The sequence below is a fragment of the Cibotium barometz genome, chromosome 17 (genome assembly GCF_041138505.1).
Source record: "Cibotium barometz isolate CiBa-2024 chromosome 17, ASM4113850v1, whole genome shotgun sequence".
Lineage (NCBI taxonomy): Eukaryota > Viridiplantae > Streptophyta > Polypodiopsida > Cyatheales > Cibotiaceae > Cibotium > Cibotium barometz.
This window is the reverse complement of record NC_141062.1, coordinates 50446484-50452606: the sequence shown is the minus strand read 5'-3', so window position 1 is coordinate 50452606 and position 6123 is coordinate 50446484.

The following is a 6123-nucleotide window of genomic DNA, read 5'->3' as shown; positions in this document are numbered from 1 at the left end:
ATCAGGTACTACATCACTTTGCTGCTCAGCCTGCATCCCTTCAACAACTGGAACCTCCTTCAAAACTTCAGTCATCTCTGCTGATTTATCTGCCACTGAAGTCTCTACTGGCTGCTCACTCTGATTTGCTGTTTGTACACTTAAATTGATAATAGGTACTTCCACCTGAACTTCTAGGTCCTGAAACATTTCCTCCACAGTCCTATCACTCTGAATCTTCACACTCTGCATCTCTTTCAGTTCCTGTACCTGCTGAATCCAATACTCACGTTCTTTCTTCAATTGTCCAACCTCTTCTACCAAACTTGCCTCATGCTGAGTTACAAACCCTGTTTTCATAACATCATAGGGATAATTTATCATTGTTGACATCCTCTCCTTGATCATTCCCCAGGAATCCTGCATAGTACTATGCATTTGTTGCTTTAGAATCTGTACATCCCCTTGTGCCATCAGCACTCCATTTACATCCAACTCTTCATTCATCAACATCTGTTTTTCCAGCACCTGTAAAGGCTGAAGTCTCAATTGCATTATTTCATTATCAACCTTCATTTTTGCATTATCTTTAGCCAATTTATCCAACTCGGATGTAACCCTATCATCCATTTTTGCTGTCCATTCCTTGAAGATTCCTAAAGACATCTTAACCTTAGCTATCTCCAATGCATGTTGTTCCAATAACTGAGCCTTTTCAGCAATATGCGTCACCTTTGCCTGCTTCAATTCCTCCTCAAGCTGCTTCATCTGCACACTTTTATCCTGGTAATCCTCTGAAGTTACTATCTCATTCAGAAGATGCTGCTGCTCAATCTTCTCCTGCTGACTCTCGATGAAATACTGAAGTGCCTTCAGATACTGCTGAGCAGTACTCACATCCTTCACCACAAACCCTGGTTGATTCACCGCCTGTGCTCCAACGTCAAGTTTTGCAACTAACTTGCTTCCCCCCAATTCAAGTTTCCTCTTCTTGGACAATGTAAAACTCTTCCCCAACATCTTGGGTGTTTGTGAACCTGATGCATCAATCAAAGTCTGCACTTCTACATCCTCAACATACGGTTTTTTCTGGGCTCCATATATCACCTTGAAGGCCTCTGTCGGACTGTACCCAACTGTAAGCATACTCTGATACAACTCCTTCTTGTCAGGCTCCAACTCATCACATTCCGACCTCTGCTCTACAACCTTCTCATACTGCTGTTCTTTCTCTACTTTGCTGTATTTTTCTTTATCTGGCAACATAATCTCTCCCACTTCCACTTTCTGTGCATACTGAAACATTGCAGCTAAATAAGCACTCAACCTGCTATTGGATTGTGTCTTTCTCTTATCCGACCCAAATATTTCTCCATGAATCTTGTCAAATAACCAATGTGCCCAGCTAACCTCCTCTCCTTTCTCTGCCCAAGACAATGGTGCATAATTTTCCTTCGACATGTAATCAAATTTTATAATAGAGCACATTCTTTCAAGATACCATTTGAGCTGTTCCCTCCTAGCATAGTTGACATTCCTTAACATATAATACTGTCTACCCCCTTCTCTGGGACCAAACTCCTTCTTCAAGGCTTCATCAAGACATTTTGGAATCACAGCATCCGAAACATAAGGTAATTTAAATACTTCTGCAACCATTTCCACAGTAATACTCACCTTTGAAGAAATTGCGCCTTTTGTTTTTCTGAGTATCTCCACCTGGCTTTTAGCATAGAAGTTATTCCTCCAGTCATCCCATGGCAAGCCTGCAAACTCCCGCAAACCGACTTGCTTCAACCATGTTGCATTCCCGGGTGCTGTCTTGTCTAGCTCTACTTTGAAATCGGTGTAGGGATCCATCAGCGACTGTGTAAGCTTGCCAGTAGACAACGGTGTAGGAACCTCGTCGTCTTCCTCAGCCGCACGCTCCTCTTCCTCAGAGCTGCTAACCTCAACTCTCATCGGTGCTCCCTTCCTACGAAGCCTCTTCTTCATAGCATCCCGCTGCTCGTCCTCCGCTGGTGGTTGCATGCCTGCAGAGCTCTTAGCTTTCGGCATGGTGAAAGGCGAGTGCAAAGAAAACGCAGAGAAAATGCGCGAGTGATCTTGCATGGATGCTGTAGAGAAAGGACCTCGCACACGCTGATACGCGCGAAAAGTGCGATCAAACTCTGGCTGCCTCGAAATGATACTCTCCTTAAGTGTCCACTCACCACTCAAATCAAGGTACCATGCAAAATGGTTAAAATTTTCAAAAACTCCGACTATCTGAGATCCGACCCAGCAAAATCCGACTGAGTCCGAATCCGATGCAGACCCATATCCCTGTATTGTCGGACTTTCTTCTGGATCCATTTTCACCTGTTCCACCTGTATCAATGCTGAACTTGCCCAATCCAAATGTGGTGGTTTTCCTTGAAACTTTTTCAACCTGAACCCATTAATTGGTTTCTCAACCCTAGTTCCAAAAACATCAGCCACCATAAAGGTTCCTTGTCCCAGATCTTCAACAATTTGATAAGGCCCTTTGTATCTCAGTGTTAGCTTACCAGGATGAGGTCCCAACCTAGAATTGTACACCATCACCCAATCACCAACCTGAAACACCTTAAATTTGACATTCATACTCACCCAAGCCTGTCTTCTTCTTTGAATCACCTCAGTGATGTAAGAACTAACTAATCTGTCCTCTTCCAACTGCATCAAATACCTGCTCCTATACTTCACTGACAAACTTGGAGACATTTTCTCAGCAGTTACTCTTAAACTTGGTACCACAAATTCCATAGGCACAACTGCTTCTAATCCATACACCAACCTGAATGGTGTCATCCCTGTTGTAACTTTAAAAGCTGTTCTATAAGACCACAAAGCAGAGTCCAGCTTCAAGTCCCAATCTTTCTGGTTATCCTGCACAATCTTCTTTAGGATCCTTACCAATGTCTTGTTGGTACTCTCAGCTTGTCCATTCGCCTGGGGATGATAAGCTGTAGACTTTTTGTGCATAATCATATGAGTTCTTGTTAGTTCAGAAACTACATCATTCAGAAAGTGAGTTCCCCTATCACTGACCAATTCTACAGGACACCCAAACCTGGTCATGATATTGTGATACAAGAACTTGGCAACACTTGCAGCCTTGTTATCCTTCAGAGCTACAGCCTCAGCCCATTTTGTACAATAATCAGTAGCAACAAGGATATACCTGTTACCTCGTTGAGTTGTTGGCTTGACAGGTCCCACAAAATCAATTCCCCACTTCTGAAATGGTTCCAAAGGCAAAATAGGATGATCTGATATCCTATCTGAATTATCTGGCTGTCCAAGCTTTTGACAAATCACACATCTCTTGGCATATTCATGAGCATCTTTCAAAACTGTAGGCCACCACAAACCAGCCTGCAATATTTTCTTTCCTGTAATATCCCCTGAGAAATGTCCTCCTGCTGTTCCTGAATGTGCTTCCTGAATTACTGCCTTCTGCTCATATTCAGGTACACATCTTCTTATCACCTGGTCAATTCCCTTTTTGTACAATGCTCCAGCAATCACTAAGAATGGTCTACTCTTCAAAGCAAACTTCCTTCTCTGATCTGGAGTAAATTTTACGGGCAGAAATCCCTCAGTTAAAAATGTCAAAAACTGATCATACCAGGAATCTGACTCAGCAGCCTGAACTTCAAACAATGGGGCATCTGGTAGATCATCATCCACCCCACTTGGTGCTTCTCCAGTTTCCAACCTGCTAAAGTAATCAGCAATAGCATGCTCTTTCCCTGGAGTATGGACAATCACAAAGTCAAACTCCTGTAACAAAAGCATCCACCTGGCTAATCTTCCTGTCAACAATGGCTTCTTAATCAGATACAGCAGGGCTTGGTGATCCACATGAAATATTACCCTGTTCCCCAACAAATAATGCCTGAACTTATTCAAGGAATATACCATCCCCAAAGCTTCTCTTTCAGTCACCGCATAATTCCTTTCTGCAGATGATAATATCCGACTGGCATAAAATACTGGCCTGTACCATCCTGTCACCCTCTCCTGCATCAAAATTGCCCCTACTGCTACATCTGAGGCATCAACAAAAATATGGAAAGGTAGAGTCCAATCTGGTGACTGCAAAACTGGTGCAACAGCTACCATTTTCTTCAACAATTGAAATGCCTTCTCTTGAGGCTCAGCCCACACAAAAGGTACATCCTTCTTAGTTAAATGTGTCAATGGTGCACAAATATTGGCTAAATATCGGAGGTACCTGGCATGCCATTTAATCTGACCCACAAACCTCATTACTTCCTTCACATTAGTAGGAGACTTTGCTGTTTGAATAGCCTCAACCTTCTTTACATCAATTGCCATGCCTTCCTGTGAGATCACATGGCCCAACAAAATCCCACTCTTCACAGCAATCACACTCTTGAAAGGGTTCAAGACCAGTCTGAACTGCCTACACCTCTCCAAACACAACTTCAGATGCATCAGATGTAAGTCCTTCTTACCAAAGACAGAGAAATCATCAACAAATACTCTCATGAAGTCTTGTAAGTGTGGCTCAAAAACCTTATGTGCCACATTGGTGGTCCATTTTTCAAACCAAAACTCATGACAGTAAAATCATATGCACCAAACTCAGTAATGAAAGCAGTCTTATGCTGATCCTCCTCAGCAACACTAATCTGATTGTAACCTGAAAAGCCATCCAGAAAGCTATACATTTCATGACCTGCTACAGCATCTAACACTGCATCACAAAATGGCATTGGAAAAGGATCTGTTATGGTTGCTGCATTGAGTTTCCTGTAATCAACACATACTCTCAGCTTCCCATTTTTCTTAGGCACCACAATTATTGGAGATAACCATGTCACCTGGCTCACCGGTTTAATGAACCCTACTGCCAACAACTTATCTATTTCTTCCTTCACCTGCAATGCAAAATTCGGATTCATCCTATACCTTTGCTGCACCACTGGAACTGCATCTGTTCTTAAATTAATCCGATGCTGATGTAATGCAGGATCTATACCCTTCACCTGAGAATACTCCCAAGCAAAGACATCTATATAGTCCTGTAACAACTGCAAAAGATCCTCCAAAAATTGTCCTTCCACCTGCACACTTACTTTCACCATCCTTGGTTCTGCATCTGTACCCAAATTCAATTCCTTAAGATCATCTTCTTTAACCCGACTGGACGTGCCATACTTCTTGTCAAAATCCTTACAGCCATCTCTCCTGCCTCCTTTTGCTCTTGTTCCATCTGTTCCTTGGTAGCAATCTCTGTTTGCTGTTCCAGCAACTGTCTGAACACTGTCCCTTCAATCTCTTGACCTGGCAAGAGCTCAGATTCTTCCTGATTCTGATATTCCACAAGCTGCAATATTCTTTCTACATCAACATCAAATAGTGGCACCACTGTTGGATTAGCCATTAAAAACTGTTCCTCCTCATCATCTTCTATTTCTTCAGCAAGATTAATTGTCTGTGCACACAATGGCTTTTCTTTAAGAGACATATTTCTCTTACCCTGCATGGTTACAGTAATCTTCTTTTTCCCCTTGGTCAGAACCACCACATTCAATCCCCAATCCTGTTTAACTTTAGCCATTCTAAACCAAGGCCTACCCAGTAACATTTCATAAGGTGATAGTGATTCTGACATTCTGATTACCACAAAATTTACCAAGAATCCCATACCTGCAACTTCAATTTCCTGCTGCTTCAAAATTCCCAATGGTTGCACCCTGGTTTGATCTGCCATTTTCACCTGAAATGGTGTTGGGGCTAAACTTGCTGCACCCATTTCTTTGTATACAATTTCAGGGAGAATGTTAACCCCTGATCCTCCATCCAAAAGAACTTCATCAAACACCCTGCCCTGGTACTCAACCTTAATGACAGGAACCACAAAGTCAACATCTGCTGGATCAATGCTATTAACTGCTGGAACCAAAGTCGGATTATCGCCGGACTGCTGATCCTGAAGTCTTTTAAGCAATCTTTCCTTAAATGCTGGAACCAAAGCTAACAACTGATCTAATGACAATTGCAAGGGAGAATTTATGAGTACCTCAAACCAATCTTTGTCCCTTTCATCCTTCATCTTCACATGGCTTTCTGACTGATGCAGAACTAACT